Source organism: Stenella coeruleoalba (genome assembly GCF_951394435.1).
Source record: "Stenella coeruleoalba genome assembly, chromosome: 18".
In the NCBI taxonomy this organism is placed as follows: Eukaryota; Metazoa; Chordata; class Mammalia; order Artiodactyla; family Delphinidae; genus Stenella; species Stenella coeruleoalba.
Window position 1 is genome coordinate 59,803,912 of NC_137164.1, and position 22,916 is coordinate 59,826,827.

Here is a 22,916-nt window from a genome sequence, read left to right on the forward strand (position 1 = left end):
GGAAGGAAGGAAAGAAAGAGAAAAAGAAGATAAAGTAAAATTAAAAAGTTATTAAAATTAATTATTAAGGAAAAAAAGAAAAAAACGGACGGATAGAACCCTAGGACAAATGGTGAAAGCAAAGCTATACAGACAAAATCTCACACAGAAGCATACACATACACACTCACAAAAAGAGGAAAAGGGGAAAAACCAGAAATCTTGCTCTCAAAGTCCACTTCCTTAATTTGGGATGATTCGTTGTCTATTCATGTATTCCACAGATGCAGGGTACATCAAGTTGATTGTGGAGGTTTAATCCGCTGCTTCCGAGGCTGCTGGGAGAGATTTCCCTTTCTCTTCTTTGTTCTGACAGCTCCCAGGGGCTCAGCTTTCGATTTGGCCCTGCCTCTGTGTGTAGGTTGCCGGAGGGCGTCTGTTTTTCGCTCAAACAGGACGGGGGTTAAAGGAGCTAATGATTCAGGGGCTCTGGCTCACTCAGGCCGGGGGGAGGGAGGGGCACGGAGTGCGGGGTGAGCCTGCAGCGGCAGTGGCTGGCGAGACATTGCACCAGCTGGAGGCTCGCTGTGCATTCTCCCGGGGAAGTTGTCCCTGGATCCCGGGAACCTGGCAGTGGCGGGCTGCACAGGCTCCCCGGAAGAGGGATGTGGATAGTGACCTGTGCTCGCACACAGGCTTCTTGGTGGTGGCAGCAGCAGAAGCTTTAGCATCTCATGCCCGTCTCTGGGGTCTGCGCTTTTAGCCGCGGCTCGCGCCCATCTCTGGAGCTCGTTTAAGCAGCGCTCTTAATCCCCTCTCCTCGCGCACCAGGAAACAGAGTCTCTTGCCTCTTTGGCAGCTCCAGACCTTTTCCCGGACTCCCTCCCAGCTAGCCGTGGTGCACTAACCCCTTCAGGCTGTGTTCACGCTGCTAACCCCAGTCCTCTCCCTGTGCTCCGAAGCCCGAGCCTCAGCTCGCAGCCCCGCCCGCCCCGGCGGGTGAGCAGACAAGCCTCTCGGGCTGGTGAATGCCGGTCGGCCCTGATCCTCTGTGCAGGAATCTCCCCGCTTTGCCCTCCACACCCGTTACTGCGCTCTCCTCCGCGGCTCCAAACTTCCCCGCTCCACCACCTGCAGTCTCCACCCGCGGAGGGGCTTCCTCGTGTGTGGAAACCTTTCCTCCTTCACAGCTCCCTCCCACTGGTGCAGGTCCCGCCCCTATCCTTTTGTCTCTGTTTATTCTTTTTTCTTTTGCCCTACCCAGGTACGTGGGGGTTTCTTGCCTTTTGGGAGGTCTTCTGCCAGCCTTCAGTAGGTGTTCTGTAGGAGTTGTTCCATGCGTAGATGTATTTCTGGTGTATCTGTGGGGAGGAAGGTGATCTCCGCGTCTTACTCTTCCGCCATCTTCCCACCCTGTGTTTTCTACACCCCAGGCCTCCAATTACAGCAGCAAATGCTCCAGACAAACCCCACTTTTGCCATCTGGATTGTTATTATTAAGAAGATGTTCAGTAGAAGACATATTTAGGCTTAGATATTTTGCTAAATAATTCATATAAAAATTTATAAAGTATCTACAAATAGAGCAAGGATGATATTCTTTTTCCATAAAAACTAGTTATATACAAGTTATAAAATTCTGTATCATTGCATTTTTAAAGATATTTCTTAAGTCTGTTTTCTGAAAAAGTTGTATAAAAGTCTAAAAAGCTTTAAGGTATTTACTTTAGAAAAGAATGAGTTATTAACACTCCTTGATTTTACTCTACAAATAATGTGCTTATTTTTCCACATTTCCTATTATTTTAATGGTTTAAAAATAAGCATTACACTGTTTGGTATATTTCCTCTTTTCTGCAACTTGTATTTAATTTCAATTACTTTCATATAAATACTTCTAGTACTTTGAAAGACTACCTAAATTAAACTAACATTTATACCACTTTAAAAACTTATTCATCACTATAATATTGTGTGATATTATATTACAAATCCTTAGAAACTTAAATTTCCCATCCGTTACTGATTCAAGTTTTGCTTAAATAAGGCTACAGACTCACTAAAATAAAGAAATTGAAAACATATTCCATTAGGAACCAATTTTACCCTCAATTGTGTTACCCAAACCCAAATGACTTTTCAGAGCCTCCTACAGAAAGTATATGCCTCCTTGCCACAGTGGTATTGGGTTTGATTTATTCAAATTGTCCCAACATCATTTATTCATTGATCATTTTTTTCATTGAAAGTATTGACTTTATATTATAGTCTTCCACTAAACTATTTTAATAAATTAATAATTACTAATAATTTAATATTTGTTGGGAAAATAAGTGAATGAATCATATACAAAATTCTAACGTATGCTTATGTTTGCAACTGATCTTTTTAGTCTCTTCTATGATTCACTAGCTATGTACTAAATACTTATTTTGACATAAATCCAAAAAAAAAAAACTTTCTGTTTTCAGAGAGATTATAATCTAGTTCCTCATTACAACTAATACTCCAAGGAAATGTTACAAATTTATATACATTGCTGAGTTTAATCCATGGCAATTTATTTACGAATAAATAAACAAATAACAAATATAGCTACTGCCTTGTTGGGAATAGGTGTTTGCCTTCTTGGAAAACCTGTACACACTTTGGATACCTTATCATTGGCTGGGTTTAAAGTAAAATAATGATCCTCCTTTGAATGTACTATAACAACACAAATGCCAAGAAAAAGACATAGACAGCCGGAGGTGAGAGTATGAAGATGCAATGTGCTTCTTCACTAAAGAATAAAGTGCAGGGTCAAGTACTGATCTTCTCAGAGTGGAATCCTTACCAGGCATCCAACTAAAGGCTGGGCAGAAGTTAGAGAGGAAATCAATATTTCACCACTATTTTTAGAGTGTAAAATTACAGGACACAAAAGGCTCTGACAGAGAGCAAGTGAACGGTGCACAGTGTATGTGTCTGAAATGTCTAAAAATACTCCACTTGACACAGTAGTAGAAGAGGTTATTCAGAGTACCCAGCTTTGATAACTGTTTTTAACTTGTCTTTCCTCAGATTTGAACACAGAGACAAAATGTTATGTCCTGTGTGGATACTATCTACTGAAAATTATGGGCTTGCCTAGATCCATTTTTTAAAAATAATTTTTAATTATCTGTAATGTCTGTTACCTATAAACTAATTAGAAAAATGCAAACTGGTTCAAAGAAAAAGTTGTCCATTATTCAAATAACCAGAAATAATCACAGGTAGTATAATGGGTACATGGATTCATTCAAGTGTGTCACTTCTCAAAACATACTGAGAGTCTCAACTCACTCACTTTACTTATTTCATAAATGGAATTTCAGACTGTGATTTTAATGGCATTATAATATTTTAATACATGGGGGTGCTATAACTTATTTCAGTAATTCCCAACAATTCCATGGAATTTTGAGAAGATATCCATTGTGGTACTTTTATAAGCCACGCTGTGATGAATGTCCTTGTGGTAACTTTTTAAAGTTTATTGTATTATATTCTTAAGTTCTAATCAAAATGAAATGCTGGGAGTAAAAATCCTGATATCTAAGGTCAAATTATTATCAGAGAAGTTAAAACAATGTTTTCCCATCTGCACTGGGAATTACCATTGTATTATTAATTTGCATATTTTACTACCTAGGCTGAAAATGTGTATGTTGCTGTTCGTGCTTTTGTAAATTGCAAGAAAGTTTTATTCACTGTCTTGAAAAAGCTAGTTCCTAAATAAAATTTGTTTTCTTTACTAGGTCAGCTAACGGTTTAAGACATAGTAGTATCAATGTATTGTTATCTTGGCAGCCTGTAAGCATGGTGAGAGTGAAGTAATTGACCAGCCATAAATTGAGGATAAAACTATTATTTAATTTCTTCCCATGAACAAAGGATCTTACCATTTCAAATATAAAACTTGAAAATGAGTCCTACTCTCTTTCTTTTTTAACACAATACACAGTAAATTAATGAAAAGAAAAAGTCTTTCATCTTGAAAAGATAATCACTTAAGAAATGAAAATGTCAGAGGGGATTAGGGAAGATGGCGGAAGAGTAAGTCACGGAGATCACCTTCCTCCCCACAGATATACATCTACACGTGGAACAACTCCTACACAACACCTACTGAACGCTGACAGAAGACCTCAGACCTCCCAAAAGGCAAGAAACTCCCCACGTACCTGGGTAGGACAAAAGAAAAAAGAATAAACAGAGACAAAAGGATAGGGACCTGCACCAGTGGGAGGGAGCCATGAAGACGGAAAGGTTTCCACACTCTAGAAGCCCCTTTGCAGGCAGAGACTGCAGGTGGCGGAGGAGAGCACAGCAACAGGGATGCGGAGGGCAAAGCGGAGAGATTCCCGCACAGAGGATCGGTGCCGACCAGCACTCACCAGCCTGAGAGGCTGCTCTGCTCATTCGCCTGGGCGGGCGGGGCTGGGAGCTGAGGCTTGGGCTTCGGTCCAGCAGAGGGAGAGGACCGGGGTTGGTGGTACGAACACAGCCTGCAGGGGATTAGTGCACCAACGCTGGCCAGGAGGGAGTCCGGGAAAGAGTCTGGACCTGCCGAAGAGGCAACAGACATTTTCTTCCCTCTTCGTTTCCTGGTGCATGAGGAGAGGGGATTAAGAGCGCTGCTTAAAGGAGCTCCAGAGATGGGCACGAGCCGCGGCTAAAACCGCGGACCCCAGAGACAGGCATGAGACGCTAAGGCTGCTGCTGCTGCTGCCACCAAGAAGCCCGTGTGTGAGCACAGGTCACTGTCCACACCTCCCTTCTGGGGAGCCTATGCAGCCCGCCACTGCCAGGGTCCCGTGATCCAGGGACAACTCCCCCAGCAGAATGCACGGTGCACCTCATGCTGGTGCAATGTCACGCCGGCCTCTGCCACCGCAGGCTCACCCCGCACTCTGTGCCGCTCCCTACCCCCGGCCTGAGTGAGCCAGAGCCCTCGAATCAGCGCCTTCTTTAACCCCCGTCCAGTCTGAGTGAAGAACAGACGCCCTCCGGCGACCTACATGCAGAGGCTTGGCCAAGTCCAAAGCTGAGTCCCTGGGAGCTGTGTGAACAAAGAAGAGAAAGGGAAATCTCTCCCAGCAGCCTCAGAAGCAGAGGATTAAAGCTCCACAATCAACTTGATGTACCCTGCATCTGTGGAATACATGAATAGACAACGAATCATCCCAAATTGAGGAGCCATGTGTATGAAAGGCTCTTGGTGCTGCAGCCAGGAGTCAGTGCTGTGCTTCTGAGGTGGGAGAGCCAACTTCAGGACACTGGTCCACAAGAGACCTCCCAGCTCCACGTAATATCAAACGGCGAAAATGTCCCAGAGATCTCCATCTCAACACCAGCACCCGGCTTCACTCAACAACCAGCAATCTACAGTGCTGGACACCCTATGCCAAACAACTAACAAGACAGGAAAACAACCCCACCCATTAGCAGAGAGGCTGCATAAAATCATAATAAGTACACAGACACCCCAAAACACACCACCAGACGTGGACCTGCCCACCAGAGAAACAAGATCCAGCCTCATCCACCAGAACACAGGCACTAGTCCCCTCCACCAGGAAGCCTACACAACCCACTGAACCAACCTTAGCCACTGGGGACAGACACCAAAAACAACAGGAACTACAAACCTGCAGCCTGCAAAGAGGAGACCCCGAACACAGTAAGATAAGCAAAATGAGAAGACAGAAAAACACACAGCAGATGAAGGAGCAAGATAAAAACCCACCAGACCTAACAAATGAGGAGGAAAAAGGCAGTCTACCTGAATAAGAATTCAGAATAATGATAGTAAAGATGATCCAAAATCTTGGAAATAGAATAGACAAAATGCAAGAAACATTTAACAAGGACCTAGAAGAACTAAAGATGAAACGAACAATGATGAAGAAAACAATAAATGAAATTAAAAACACTCTAGATGGGATCAATAGCAGAATAACTGAAGCAGAAGAATGGATAAGTGATCTGAAAGATAAAATAGTGGAAATAACTACTGCAGAGCAGAATAAAGAAAAAAGAATGAAAAGAAGTGAGGACAGTCTCAGAGACCTCTGGGACAACATTAAATGCACCAACATTCGAATTATAGGCGTTTCAGAAGAAGAAGAGAAAAAGAAAGGGACTGAGAAAATATTTGAAGAGATTATAGTTGAAAACTTCCCTAATATGGGAAAGGAAATAGTTAATCAAGTCCAGAAAGCACAGAGTCCCATACAGGATAAATCCAAGGAGAAATACGCCAAGACACATATAAATCAAACTGTCAAAAATTAAATACAAAGAAAACATATTAAAAGCAGCAAGGGAAAAACAAATAACACACAAGGGAATCCCCATAACGTTAACCTCTGATCATTCAGCAGAAACTCTGCAAGCCAGAAGGGAGTGGCAGGACATATTTAAAGTGATGAAGGAGAAAAACCTGCAACCAAGATTACTCTACCCAGCAAGGATCTCTTTCAGAATTGATGGAGAAATTAAAACCTTTACAGAAAAGCAAAAGCTGAGAGAGTTCAGCACCACCAAACCAGCTTTACAACAAATGCTAAAGGAACTTCTCTAGGCAAGAAACACAAGAGAAGGAAAAGACCTACAATAACGAAACCAAAACAATTAAGAAAATGGGAATAGGAACATACATATCGAGAATTACCTTAAATGTAAATGGACTAAATGCTCCCACCAAAAGACACAGATTGGCTGAATGGATACAAAAACAAGACCCTTATATATGCTGTCTACAAGAGACCCACTTCAGACCTAGAGACACATACAGACTGAAAGTAGGGGATGGAAAAAGATATTCCATGCAAATGGAAACCAAAAGAAAGCTGGAGTAGCAATTCTCATATCAGACAAAATAGACTTTAAAATAAAGAGTATTAGAAGAGACAAAGAAGGACACTACATAATGATCAAGGGATCGATCCAAGAACAAGATATAACAATTGTAAATATTTATGCACCACCTCAATACATAAGGCAAATACTAACAGCCATAAAAGGGGAAATCGACAGTAACACATTCATAATAGGGGACTTTAACACCCCACTTTCACCAATGGACAGCTCATCCAAAATGAAAATAAATAAGGAAACACAAGCTTTAAATGACACATTAAACAAGATGGACTTAATTGATATTTATAGGACACTCCATCCCAAAACAACAGAATACACATTTTTCTCAAGTGCTCATGGAACATGCTCCAGAATAGATCATATTTTGGGTCATAAATCAAGCCTTGGTAAATTTAAGAAAATTGAAATTGTATCAAGTATCTTTTCTGACCACAACGCTATGAGACTAGATATCAATTACAGGAAAAGATCTGTAAAAAATACAAACACACGGAGGCTAAACAATACACTACTTAATAATGAAGTGATCACTGAAGAAATCAAAGAGGAAATAAAAATATACCTAGAAACAAATCACAATGGAGACATAACGACCCAAAACCTATGGGATGCAGCAAAAGCAGTTCTAAGGGGGAAGTTTATAGCAATACAAGCCCACCTTAAGAAACAGGAAACATCTCGAATAAACAACCTAACCTTGCACCTCAAGCAATTAAAGAAAGAAGAACAAAAAACCCCCAAAGCTAGCAGAAGGAAAGAAATCATAAAAATCAGATCAGAAATAAATGAAAAAGAAATGAAGGAAACGATAGCAAAGATCAATAAAACTAAAAGCTGGTTCTTTGAGAAGATAAACAAAATAGATAAACCACTAGCCAGACTCATCAAGAAAAAAAGGGAGAAGACTCAAATCAATAGAATTAGAAATGAAAAAGGAGAAGTAACAACTGACACTGCAGAAATACAAAAGATCATGAGAGATTACTACAAGCAACTCTATGCCAATAAAGTGGACAACCTGGAAGAAATGGACAAATTCTTAGAAATGCACAACCTGCCAAGACTGAATCAGGAAGAAATAGAAAATATGAACAGACCAATCACAAGCACTGAAATTGAAACTGTGATTAAAAATCTTCCAACAAACAAAAGCCCAGGGCCAGATGGCTTCACAGGTGAATTCTATCAAACATTCAGAGAAGAGCTAACACCTATCCTTCTCAAACTCTTCCAAAATATAGCAGAGGGAGGAATACTCCCAAACTCATTCTATGAGGCCACCATCACCTTGATACCAAAACCAGACAAGAATGTCACAAAGAAAGAAAACTACAGGCAAATATCACTGATGAACATAGATGCAAAAATCCTCAACAAAATACTAGCAAACAGAATCCAACAGCACATTAAAAGGATCATACACCATGATCAAGTGTGGTTTATTCCAAGAATGCAAGGATTCTTCAATATACGCAAATCTATCAATGGGATACACCATATTAACAAATTGAAGGAGAAAAACCATATGATCATCTCAATAGATGCAGAGAAAGCTTTTGACAAAATTCAACACCCATTTATGATAAAAACCCTCCAGAAAATAGGCATAGAGAGAACTTTCCTCAACATAATAAAGGCCATACATGACAAACCCACAGCCAACATCATCCTCAATGGTGAAAAACTGAAAGCATTTCCACTAAGATCAGGAACAAGACAAGGTTGCCCACTCTCACCACTCTTATTCAACATAGTTTTGGAAGTTTTAGCCACAGCAATCAGAGAAGAGGAGGAAATAAAAGGAATCCATATCGGAAAAGAAGTAAAGCTGTCACTGTTTGCAGATGACATGATACTATACACAGAGAATCCTAAAGATGCTACCAGAAAACTACTAGAGCTAATCAATGAATTTGATAAAGTTGAGGATACAAAATTAATGCACAGAAATCTCTGGCATTCCTATACACTAATGATGAAAAATCTGAAAGTGAAATCAAGAAAACACTCCCATTTACCACTGCAACAAAAAGAATAAAATATCTAGGAATAAACCTCCCTAAGGAGACAAAAGACCTGTATGCAGAAAATTATAAGACACTGATGAAAGAAATTAAAGATGATACAAATAGATGGAGAGATATACCATGTTCTTGGAATGGAAGAATCAACATTGTGAAAATGACTCTACTACCCAAAGCAATCTACAGATTCCATGCAATCCCTATCAAACTACTACTGGCATTTTTCACAGAACTAGAACAAAAAATTTCACATTTTGTATGGAAACACAAAAGACCCCGAATAGCCAAAGCAATCTTGAGAATGAAAAACGGAGTTGGAGGAATCAGGCTCCCTGACTTCACACTATACTACCAAGCTACAGTAATCAAGACAGTGTGGTACTGGCACAAAAACAAAAAGATAGATCAATGGAACAGGATAGAAAGCCCAGAGATAAACCCACGCACATATGGTCACCTTATCTTTGATAAAGGAGGCAGGAATGTACAGTGGAGAAAGGACAGCCTCTTCAATAAGTGGTGCTGGGAAAACTGGACAGGTACATGTAAAAGTATGACATTAGATCACTCCCTAACACCATACACAAAAATAAGCTCAAAATGGATTAAAGTCCTAAACGTAAGGCCAGAAACTATCAAACTCTTAGAAGAAAACATAGGCAGAACACTCTATGACATAAATCACAGCAAGATCCTTTCTGACCCACCTCCTAGAGAAATGGAAATAAAAACAAAAATAAACAAATGGGACCTAATGAAACTTCAAAGCTTTTGCACAGCAAAGGAAACCATAAACAAGACCAAAAGACAACCCTCAGAATGGGAGAAAATATTTGCAAATGAAGCAACTGACAAAGGATTAATCTCCAAAATTTATAAGCAGCTCATACAGCTCAATAACAAAAAAACACAACCCAATCCAAAAATGGGCGGAAGACCAAAATAGACATTTCTCTAAAGAAGATATACAGATTGCCAACAAACACATGAAAGGATGCTCAACATCACTAATCATTAGAGAAATGCAAATCAAAACTACAATGAGATATCATCTCACACCAGTCAGAATGGCCATCATCAAAAAATCTGGAAAGAATAAATGCTGGAGAGGGTTTGGAGAAAAGGGAACCCTCTTACACTGCTGGTGGGAATGTGAATTGATACAGCCACTATGGAGAACAGTATGGAGGTTCCTTAAAAAACTGCAAATAGAACTATCATATGACCCAGCAATCCCACTACTGGTCATATACCCTGAGAAAACCATAATTCAAAAAGCCATGTACCAAAATGTTCATTGCAGCTCTATTTACAATAGCCAGGAGATGGAAGCAACCTAAGTTTCCATCATCAGATGAATGGAAAGAAGATGTGGCACATATATACAATGGAATATTACTCAGCCATAAAAATAAACGAAATTGAGCTATTTGTAATGAGGTGGATAGACCTAGAGTCTGTCATACAGTGTGAAGTCAGTCAGAAAGAGAAAGACAAATACCGTATGCTAACACATATATATGGAATTTAAGAAAAAAAAAATGTCATGAAGCACCTTGGGGTAAGATAGGAATAAAGACACAGACCTACTAGAGAATGGACTTGAGGATATGGGGAGGGGGAAGGGTAAGCTGTGACAAAGCAAGAGAGAGGCATGGACATATATACATTACCAAACGTAAGGTAGATAGCTAGTGGGAAGCAGCCGCATAGCACAGGGAGATCAGCTCGGTGCTTTGTGACCACCTGGAGGGGTGGGATAGGTAGGGTGGGAGGGAGGGAAACACAAGAGGGAAGAGATATGGGAACGTATGTATATGTATAACTGATTCACTTTGTTATAAAGCAGAAACCAACACACCATTGTAAAGCAATTATAGTCCAATAAAGATGAAAAAAAAGCTAGATAATATTTATTGTTTATCTTTAATCTCACTGATGTAGCCCACGTGCTTAAAAAGTATTGTGCACTTAGTAGGTGCTCAATAAATGTTTAATAAATGAATGGATATATAAAGCATTTTTTAATACTTCCTGGCACTTGTTTTCAATAAATAAATGATAAAGAAAATTTTAAAAAAAGAAATGAAAATGTCATAAGAAAAGAAAATGGAAATTCTAACCTAAATTCCAATAAATGTCTTCTCTGGTTGATTCAGTGTCATTCACTAAATAATGTGAGTATATCAGAGTCATAACAATTGCCAAGAGTCTGCAGTCATCCTTGCCTTGTGTCATAGGATGAAAATGAAAGAACTTAGAAATATGTATTATGTACAAGACTGTAGGCACTACTTCAGAGTCTGATCTAAATAAACATTAGAAGAATATATATGATTAAGACAGTTAAAATGTGTGCTTTTCTAGAATAATATGTATACTTAACACATAGCCAACAAATATAAAAAGGCACAATAAATAATTTCAAGTACAGTGGATAATTTGGTGGGAAACAATGAATAGTAGTTTCTTCTATCTGGCAAATATTTGATCCTATTGCATTTGAGGAAATAGAAACATCCCCAAATCCTACCTGTAGTCTTCTCCGTAAATTGTAATATATTTCTTAACTACCATGAGACACGTGGCTACTCAGAAAGTACCTTAGTTCTGTAAGTAAAGGCCTACTTGATTAGTTTTACGCTGGCATTTCCCCACCTCCTATAGAGATAAGCATTGTTCTTTGTAGGTCTTATGCCGGATCTCCACAGTTCTGAGCAATCAACTGATACCCCAGGAAAATTCGGTTCTATACTTTGCTTCAAGGAGGTAGTGCTCCTGTATGGAGGCGTAGAAAACAATAGTTTTTTGTTTTATGATTCAAGAGTCCACCTGATGTAAAAGCCCACCTGAAATGGGTTTGCTATGAGTTACTGCATGATAAAGCAAATTACACTGTAACAGCGTGTATAGAGCTTGTATCTCTGAAAGCCAGGGGAAAGGTAACCACTGCCCAGCAAACACGGAAGCCCACAAGGCTAAGGGAATGGGTAGGTCCATATCTCAAGTCACAGTTGTTCTGGGTTGTGAGAAAAGTTGTTAAGAAAAACTTGTTGTCCTCATTTCTCTACTTGATGTCTTACACCTATTTATCCTACACCCTAAATTGATTGAAAATATGATCACTTTCTTGCATAATTATGGATATTACGTAGGGATTGGCTCCATGTGACTTGGAAATTTCCAGCAGCCCCACTTTTTGTGCCTAAAATACCAAATAAAATCCATAGACCTGTGTGGTTTTTTTCCTCAGCTTAGTGAGAGCCAATTTTCCTTGAAATAACTCGTGAAATGATAGTCTAGGAACAAAGAGGAAATGATAACAGGGGAAGATGTACAACAATTTGCCACTCCCTTCCTAGTACCCAATTGCTATGCTCACAGAGGTTAGCAGACTACTACAAAGACAGGAAAACTGTGACACAGGCAAGTATAGCCTCTTCCTTTCTCTAGAGAGGAAAATGACAGTCTCATTGACCTTGGCTCACCTGTTAGCACATCTCGGACTTACATCAGCATACCAAAGGTGCAAAGATCCAGAAATTACACTAGTTCTCTATTTCTCAGAATAGAAAAAAAAAAACAACACACAGGGTTTAGAAAATGCAAGCAGTAGAGCAGGAAACAATGTGCTGTGTCTGTTACTCCCCAAAGGCCTGAATCTGTCTCAGAAATAAAGCTGCTGAGGTTGAGAGTTCTGTCCCTTCATTTTTAAAAGATAGATATAAAGGAGTTGTTTTTCACTCTTATTCTTTTATTTTTAGCATCATAGTCCAAACTGGGACTTGCTTTTCTGACTCACAGCAAGTTAGGGACCTCTTTTCTTGTTAGTCCATCTCATTGCCACATGAATGTTCTTCATATTCATAAAAGGAAATGAGTGAAAGTATTTTTCTTGTCTGTTAGAAATGAGTCATGACCTTATACACTGAAGTATGAAATATACAAAGTAAATTGCACTATGGTAGTGATTTGGCAGAATTGACTTTGTTATTCTTCTTTTCCTGCATAAGTGACCATAAAGAGCTTTTCTGCCATAGTGACTCTTTCTCATAAATCTTAGCTATGGGAGGTGTTCCGTAATGTTTTTAAATGAACTCACAGATGTGGATGACAGTCATATCCCAACATGATATTTCCATAGAAGTATATTTCAGACAATGTTATGATATGAAGACAATAAGAAGATATTAGTCACAGTTTAGGGAACCCTTAATGGATATTGAGGAAAGATGTTGTGAACATATTAAATTTTCCTCAGAAGATGCAATTTGTAGTAATTCTGTGAAAAGCATTAATGATTAAAACGGTATTGTCAGAGGCTGCTGATTAGAAAATGATTTCCTCTTCTTCCTGGGCCGACATTCTTTAGGCACTCATTGAAGTTAGATATGGCCTCGTGACTGACTTCTATTCAGTAGGATGTGAGTGGAAATGCAGTGTGCTGCCTCTCAAACTGCCCATCGAAACCTCATGTGTGTGACGCTCCATACTCTTCCTCCATTTATTGCTCCTGAGAAGAGCAGACTCTCAAGACAGAAGGAACTGAGACATGAGTAATGACAATGGATGGAATCACTATTTAAGATTTCATGTGAGCAATAAATAAACTTCTATTGTTTGGGAATAATAAAAAAGACCTATAGAATATTATGTTTAGTGAAATAAGTCAGATGGAGAAAGACAAATACTATATGATACCACTTACATGTGGAATCTGAAAAATAACACAAACAAATGTATATAGCGAAACAGACTCACAGATATAGAAAACAGACTGGTGTTTGGAAGAGAGGAGAGGGAATGGGGGCAAGTTAGGGGTACAGGATTAAGAGATACAAACCACTATATATAAAAATAGATAAGCAACAAGGATATATTGTACAGCACAGGGAATTACATATATTACATTTAATAGAGTATAATCTGTAAAAATACTAAATTACTATGCTGTACCCCTGAAACTAATATAATATTGTAAATCAACTATACTTCAATTAAAAATAAATAATTAAATTTAAAAAGAAGTTTCAGATCTGATATGATGGACTAAGCTTCTACCAGAACATCCTTCCCATAGATAAAAAACTATAAACTTCTGACAAAATGCAACAAACCACTGTCTAAAGACCCTGGAGAGTGAACAAAACAGGCAAATTCTGTAGGGGAGTCAACTACTGAATCAGCAAACAACATGAGACAACATGCTGTAACTTGACACTGTATTATAGCTGATGCTATTCATGGTAGCTAAAATTCTCATGGAAAATCCCCATCTTTCTAGCCTGAAAATAACAGATTACAGAATTCTGGAAAGTGAGAGGGGAATCTTGGAAGAAAGGGAGACTGAGATGGGGAGCTACAAATTCTGTGTAAACGTCTGTGGCTGACCCTTGAATTATGCATGCACGTGGCAGATTCAAAACAGTCCGGGTAAGAATAAAATAACTGAGCTGAGAATTGAACTACAACCCAAGAGATTGTTTTTGTCTATGAAGTTAATTGTCTGTGAAACAAGAAATTAACACTCTTTGGAAGACTAACAGAATACAAAGCCTCCAAAACATAACATTCATGATGTTCAGGGTACAATCTAAACTTCTTCAGCATAGAAAAGAGAGAAGAAAATGTGACCCACCTAGAGAGGAAAGAACGATGGAAGAACAGCAAGATTATGTTAAAAATAATAATGAATGTAAAACAGGTTAATGCCGTCTACTAACCTCAGTAATTAATATTAGCTTAATGAATACCCATTATACCTATTCATAAAGACTAAAAATTTCTTTTGTAGACAGACAAATGAGATGGATTCATCAAAAAGATTTCTTATAAACTAAGCTCAAAAATTAGAAACAAAGAAAGCAATCAACAAAATGAAAACGCAACCTTTGGATTAGGAGAAAATATTTGCAAACCATGTATCTGATAAGGGATTCATTTCCAAAATATATAAGGAACTCCTACAATTCAATAGTTTAAAAATTAATTAACCATATCACAAAATGGGCAAAGGACTTGAATACAGTCTCCTAAAAGAAGACATACAAATGACTAACAGGTATATGAAAAGATGCTCAACATCACTAATCAGCAGGACAATGCAAATCAGTGAGCTATCATCTCACTCCTATTAGAATGGCTATCGTCAATAATACAAGAGCTAACAAGTGTTGGCTAAATGTGCAGAAGAAGGAACTTTTGTGCACTATTGATGGGAATGTAAGTTGGTGCAGCCATTATGGAAAACAGTATGAAGTGTCCTCAAAAGGTTAAAAAGAGAACTTACCATATGATACAGCAATCCCATTCCTGGGTATACATCCAAAAGAATTGAAATTAGGATCCCATAGAGATATCTACAATCCCTTGTTCACTGCAGCATTATTCACAATAGCCAAGATACGGGAACAAACCAAATGTCCACTGACACATGAATGGATAAAGGAAATGTGGTCTATACATATAATGGAATATTATTCAGCCTTAAAAAAAGAAAATCCTACCATCTGTGACAACATGAATGGACCTGGAAGACATTATGCTAAGTAAAATAAATCTATCACAGAAGGATAAAAACTACATGATTCTACTTATATGAGGTATATAAATAGTCCATTCATGGAAACCGAGAATATAATGGTGATAGCCAGGGGATAGAGGGTGAGGGAAATGGAGAATTGTTCTAAAAAACTCTTGTACTAAGCTCAAAAAATGACAAAAGCTCACTTCCAACATGCCTGAAACAAATAAATAAAGGAGACCAAAAACGAGACTGACAATATAATTTTTTATGCAAGAAGAGATGGATTATATCATATTAAAACTATCACTTGTTGAAGGTCTAATATATTCCAATCACTGTTAAGTGGTTTGGGCAGGCAATAGAATATTATAACTTAAAAAAATTCAGTCAGTGACTGTGTCTATAAGATTTACTAATTTTATTACTATCTCATATGTATAATAGCATGAAAAAAACACAATGTCTTTTAGGGTTCAATGGAGGAAAATAGAAATTCCTCTAAGTATTTCCATATTGAAAGAGATTGGTTATGAGGAATTTGATGCTTACAAACTTATTAGAAGTGTTAGATGAACAAAATTCATAGGGTTGCTGTTAGATTTCAACTCATGCCACTGCAGTTGTGAAAGATTATAAAACTGCTGCTGTTACCCAGAGGTGAGAAAACCTCCTGACATAACTGCCAACTTCCCAACTGCCCACAGCCCTAAATCTGGGAACCAGGTAGTGCAACACTGAGTTCAGCTCCTGTCAAATTTGTCTGTGGAAGTCTACATATCAGCTACCACCACTGAAGGAGGAAAAACCACTCCTGCATCCCTTCACCTTTCCAGTCTTACATAAGTAAATCTCAATGGCCAAACCTAAACCATACCCAAGACCTGGCAGCAAGAGAGTCAGAGTCTGGGGAATATAGTTTCAAGACTTCTAGCCCCCATAAAAAAGATGAAAATGCAGAATGATTGAGAAAGGATCGAGAATTCAGTCCACAGACAAAACCTAGCACTAAAACTAATTCACAGGACTACTGTAAACACAAAATGGGATGAAACATAGGACAAGGCCATCAAAAATACTAGCTCTCTTTCCCTTCTCATAACTACAAATATCTGGGTTCCCAGATGAATCTTACAGTCTAGCCTTAAAATCTGGTTTTATCTACAGAATTCATGGGACGATGTTCCTAGTTCATAGGAGAAAAAGTTCTTGTGAGGAACCTGGAAGGAGGACCACGTTCTTCTGAAAAACCTGGAAGGTGAGGAAGGAATAAGACTATATGAACTTTATCCCCCAGATAGGAAGCAGATTTGATTCACTGGGCTAAGAACTGAAATGAAAAGGACAGTTTTGGGAAATGGGCAACATTCAAGGAGCAAGTACTTGGCAAAGCTTTGGGACCTTTGGACAACTTTATTCTCATTATTTGGGGAAAGAGTTATTTTCTGTATTGCTACTGAGATTGACCCTAACACAATAAAAATAAAGGAAAGTACAGCATTTGGCAGCTCAAAGGTTCTACATCTTGGGTAGCATCAGGAGGCAGGGAACCTGGAGCCTCATGGAACATCCTTGTAAAAAGCAGAGCCACTGCAGGATGCTTTGTAGCAAAAGCACTGCAAGATGAGGCAGGAAATATCAACAAGTTATTTGACGTGATAGAGGAACATAAAGTGCTGGTCACGGGTACATGAAAACCCCCAGAGACATTCATAAGGAAATTTTAGGGGAGGAGAGCAGCCAAGATCCTACTTTTGTTCAGATGGCAGGTAATGAGACAGCAATATAAAGACATTCGTTTTAACATGATTATTCTCCATGAGTCATATAAACTCAAGATCTTTGGAGATCTGACTACACCCGTAAGGACTTGGCTCAATTTCTGTCTTTTCTCTTACCTGATATTGAGCACATATACTTCTGTACACAATTGGGACCAAGTCCTTGTGGTATGACCTAGAGTTACAGCATTAAACCTTTCTTAAACTCTTGCTGGAGAATTAGACAAATTTCTTTAGCTTCTGAGGAGAAAATATCCTTTCCCAGTGAGCTTAGGAAGAAAGCCCAAAAGAAGGTGCAGTAAAATAATAATTTCCATTTAAATATGTGAAAGAAGAAATAGACGTAAAGTTCTGGAGGGGAGGCAAAGGCTACGACCACTAATAAGCAGTATTTCCTCTGTGTCCCCTATTCTTCTGGAAGGGCTTTGTTGTTCTGATTTAAAGTCAAGCCAATAGTTAGTGTGAGTAGTAATTCTCCTATTCAGTTTTACTGTCTTTGAGGTAGTTACTCTTATAACCCGCATTTTACAAGTGAGGAAATGGTCTCAGAAAGTTTAAGTAGCTTGTCCAAGTACTCTATGCATGTTACAAATTACATTCTTCCCAGAAGCACTGAACTGAATATATAAGCTCTTCTGACTCCTAAATTATAGGAAAATGTACTTAATATCAGATACGATTCCTTTCTAGAAAATGTATCTAGGTATTAAATGCAGAGGATTTTAATCTGCATTGCTTTATTATTACCATTATATTATAATTATTATCAGATAATAATCATAATCTATCAAGTTGATATATGTAGAAGGTGAAATTACTTCATAACTCTAATCCTGAAGCAAAAACCATTCAACAAATTGATATATATCCTTCTGGGTAAATGTATATGTTTTAATTTACAAATACTACGTCTATATAGCTATGCCATTTCCCCCCTTAACCAACCTCCTTATGAGTTGAATTGTTTCTAGTTTTTTGCTCTTTCAAATGATGCTGCAATTGATTTTGAAACTTCCTCTAAGGAATCAATTTATATATGAAATACTTATTGCATCTTCAATTACTGTGTATTCGTAAAAGGGCATATCTCTTCCCTAAACTCCAGGAATAAGAGTAAAATATTGGTTATTTAGCAACTAGGAGTTTTCCTGCAAATAACCAATAAGTAGACCCACAAATTACTACTTGCCTTAATGACTGAAATAAGGCAAAAATCTCTGGATGACCTACAGAAAAAGGAAAAATTGGAGAGTGAAAGTACTGAAAAAAGCACTTGTGTGATTGATTTCTATGTCTCTAATGGACAAAAATTCTTTAATTAAATTTGTTATAAATGGACTTAAATTATTGTTTCTACTGAAATTCAACTTCTCTAGTTATATGAATAATTTTATAAAGGTTCCAATGATGCAGCAACGTCATGGTCAGTTCCCCCCATCTGGCAATTAAGTTTAACACGTTTCCTAGAATTAAATTCTTATAACAATTGCAGAGGTAGAAGAAAAGATGAGATCCAGTAAAACAGATCGACTAGGTGAAAACATTTTCTAGAATAGACTAATAATAATAAAGTAATATTATATATTCCCAAAGAGTTTTTCTATATCAGTTTTTCTATCACACCTAACAGATTATGAAAGTTTCTGTCTTCTTTGGGAGAATCACTTTCAGGGTCTATGTATACCTACAAGATATACAAATCTCAAAAACCACATGACCAAAGGCACACTGGAGCTAATCTAACTACTCTGTGAATTGTCAGAGTAAGAGGATCAGGTACGAGAGAGAGAGAATACAAGGACAAGTATAAATGCACAGTTGGATGAATAAATGAGATAAATGGATAGATAGATATTTTACATTGAATATTTATATATTCTGTGCAATATGTAAGGGCTTTACATAAATTATCCTTCTTAACCTTTATAAGAATCCTAAGAATTAGGCATCTTGATTGAGATGTGGAAGTTGAGGCTTAAAGCTGAATTGCCGGGTTTCCCTGGTGGCGCAGTGGTTGCGAGTCCACCTGCTGATGCAGGGGACGCGGGTTCGTGCCCCGGTCCGGGCAGATCCCACATGCCACGGAGCGGCTGGGCCCGCAAGCCACGGCCGCTGAGCCTGCGTGTCCGGAGCCTGTGCTCCACAACGGGAGAGGCCACAACAGTGAGAGGCTCACGTAGCGCAAAACAAACAAACAAAAAGCTGAATTGCCCCTGATCTTGCTCTTAGAAGTCACTCCCAGTATTCAACCTTGAAATTTGAAAACACACTCACTCATTCATTCAATACAGTTGTGTGACTATGACATGCCAGCTCCATTCTAGGCATCACAGATCAAGCAGGGAACAAAACAGACCGAATCTCTGCTCTCATACCGTTTATATTCTACTCAGGAGAAGAGACAGAAATGTACGTGTGTAATGTATCAGGAGCTAATAAACAGGATGAAAAAAGTAAAACCAAGGTGAGGGAAGGTATCATGAAGGCAGGGAGTCGAAGATAATTTTTGAGAGGAAAGGGAAACGTTTGAGCAGAGGCTGGAATGAAGTACAGCACCGCCATCCATCAAGCGGGTGGGTGTTTGCTGGATGTGTGAAGAAAACTGCAAGATCGGTTCTGACTAAAGAGGAGTGAGCTGGGGGTGTTACTGGAGCAAGGGTGTTAGGAGGGGAAGCAGAGAGGTTATCAGGGAAAAAGCACACAGCCCTTCATCTGGCGTTTTATTCTACGTGACACAGAAGCCATTGGAGAACTCTTCCAAAAGAGGTGGCAGGGTCTACTCCAGGGTTGTAGGATAACTGACCGCCGTGGGAAGAACTGATGGTGGGGAGGCAAAGAAGAAGAAACCAGTAGGAGAGTGATTCTCAACCCTATCAAGCCCAGTGCATTTTTTTAAATAAAAAATATTAATAGTGCCCTCTTTACAATTCTAAATAAATCTAACCTACCAATACAACTGATTAGCAAAAGAAATCAACACTTAGAATACAGAATTTCAAAAGCCCTATTTTTAATACCAAACATCAATAAATGAAAAATAATTTATTTGAAAAATTATGTATTTCAATGTGTCTTTTCCTGCAAGGAGACATTAGAAAACAGCGACTAAGGATCAGATTTTGACACCCATTTGTATGCCTGCTGTAAGTGTGGAAGCTAAAAGAGCTGACCAGTGTTTCATGCTGGCAACTCAAAGACCAAGAACAGCACAGCCAATGACGATGTCATTTTCTGAGATGACGAAAAAATCCTAATAGTTTTAAACAACACTAAATATAACATTCCTTCAATTTACACAACAGGCACATTCCTGGAAAATTCCTATACATTAAAACAAAAACAAAAACCCACTTTGTATTTATAAATAAAATGGAATTCGATTCTAGGCTCAGGAATGACCATGAATGTGAGACATTGAAAAGGAAAGCAGGATGGAGGAGAATTCATTTTTTCTGGAGGGCTGTTCTGTGTGTTGAAGGGCATCTAGCATCACTGGCCCCTGCCCATTAAAGGCCTAATGTCTTCTTCAACCCCTCTGACTAGGGAACATGGCTCTACATGTTTTGAAAATGCTTCAAAATATTTTGATAATACTCACATTGGGAATCACTGACTCTGGAGACTAAAGCAAAAGGCAGGTGAAAAAAGACAGTGCAAGTGGTTAAAAGTAGCAGATTCAGGATGTGAAGTTAGACATTTCAGGATTTGGCAATGATCGGATGTGGGGTGTGAGGGAAACAGAGGAGTCGAGGATGATTCCAGGTATTCCAGCTGGAGAAACTTGGAGAATGCAGTTGCCACTTCCAGAGACAAAAGCTGTCGATCGCTATGATTACATCATTTCTTCAAGTGTGATCACTATGAGACTCCTGGGAAGGCCTCTTGTGACCAAAATACTTCTTCACCAATACTTAGTGATTGGAAATATAGGGGCCTTGTTAATTATGACAAATGGCTTCTAAAACTAGAGTAAATTAGATTAAAAATTTCCACAATAACCTTCCTGTAATATTTAGTAGAAGCAAGAACATCAAGGGGATGTATATTTTAATGGGAAAGAATTAAAATGGCTGGATGTGTACTTCCAAAGGAAAACCAACCAGTCTGGTTAAGGTGTGCATGAGGACTATGAATAGAAACTGAAAGTGGGGTTGAAAATGTGCCAAGGGGGCTTCCCTGGTGGTGCAGTGGTTGAGAGTCCGCCTGCCGATGCAGGGGACACGGGTTCGTGCCCCGGTCTGGGAAGATCCCACATGCCGTGGAGCGGCTGGGCCCGTGAGCCATGGCCGCTGAGCCTGCGCGTCCGGAGCCTGTGCTCCGCAATGGGAGAGGCCACAACAGTGAGAGGCCCGGGTACCGCAAAAAGAGAAAGAAAGAAAGAAAAGAAAATGTGCAAAGGAATGTAGAAGGGAGAAGTGGCTGGAGGCGGATGACAAATTTTGTTGGCTTCATTATTTTGCCTAAGACCGATCATAGTCAGTAATGGCCATAGTCATGGCCATCTGCCATATGCCAGCTAAGTTTCACTGAACACCAACCCATCTCCAATGCAAGAAAAATAACTAGGTTGACTTCAAGTCAAGAAAAATAAGGAAACTTATCTCAGTTTCCCCCCTGAGCCTGAGAACAGACAGGACTGCCATCCACCTCATAAGGGCAGCAGGATATCATCACAGGCTGCTGTAAATCATGACATATTTGCCCATGAATCCCCAGTGGGTATCTTTCCCCTTTAGATCAAAGGAGTTTACTCAATTATTTCCTTGACCTGCCCACCTTCCCTGACCAAACTACTAACATACCAAAGGAAAGAAGATAAGCCCAGGGGAGTCTTTCTGCGTCATTATCATACCCCATCCCCCAAAGTCATATTTCTCAATGTAAATTTGAATAAGAGAGAAGAACAGAAGTCAATGTTTTAATTTCAATGTTATCTCAGTCCTTCCACATACAGAATACTCTCCCATAATCCATGGTATTATTTCTCAGAACACTTGAAAACAAAATCTGCTTTCCTTTCATTTTCACTGGGTCAGTGTGATTTATACAACAATATTGGTTGCAAAAAGGGGACTGGCTGGTGAGACAACTCTGGGCTTGAATCAGCTAAAATGAAAAACAGAAAAAAATGTATGATATTACCCTCTATCAAACACGGAAAATGTGTGATTTTGCAAGGGTCTACATCCTGCACTACTGTTTGACAAGCTTGATGTTGAACTGCATTAAATATTAATTTGTATAATGCAGTAGTCATATAAACGAGGCTTAAAACACAGCAGGGGAAACTGCAATTTCTTACTGTTAAGACTGTTGTTACAGTCTTCTGGTACCTCACGCTGTCATCCTACTTAGTAGATTGATGTTTATTTTCCCAGCACACATTGACTGCCATCAATAGCATTACTAACTTGTCTACTGTTATGTTGCCCTCGGAAGTAGTAAATCTTGCCAACCAAGAAAAGGTCTTTAGATTCAAGAGATACTCGTAATCTCCTGACATGAATTTAATAAAAATTCAGAAATGACATGTGAACGCCTGTTTCTGGCAAACAGTTTATGTTCAACCTCAGCACAGCTTTGGTCTTGATCTATAACTCATTTTATGATGTAGGTCCTGGGATAACTTAACTTCAAATGTTATTTTCCTTTGTTTGCACCTGTGTAGTCTGTACCAATGCATGTGTCAGCTCTCTCCTA

General features: G+C 38.9%; 1 long non-coding RNA gene across 1 annotated transcript in view; it reads right to left on the minus strand.

Annotated features, from left to right (window-relative positions):
- Nucleotides 1–1,254: 1,254 nt before the first annotated feature.
- LOC307176713 overlaps nucleotides 1,255–22,916 on the minus strand; it is a 116,619-nt gene continuing 94,957 nt past the window's right edge. The window contains exon 5 of the long non-coding RNA XR_013824872.1: nucleotides 1,255–1,340. This is a non-coding gene — a long non-coding RNA (uncharacterized lncRNA). The remainder of the gene's footprint in view (nucleotides 1,341–22,916) is intronic.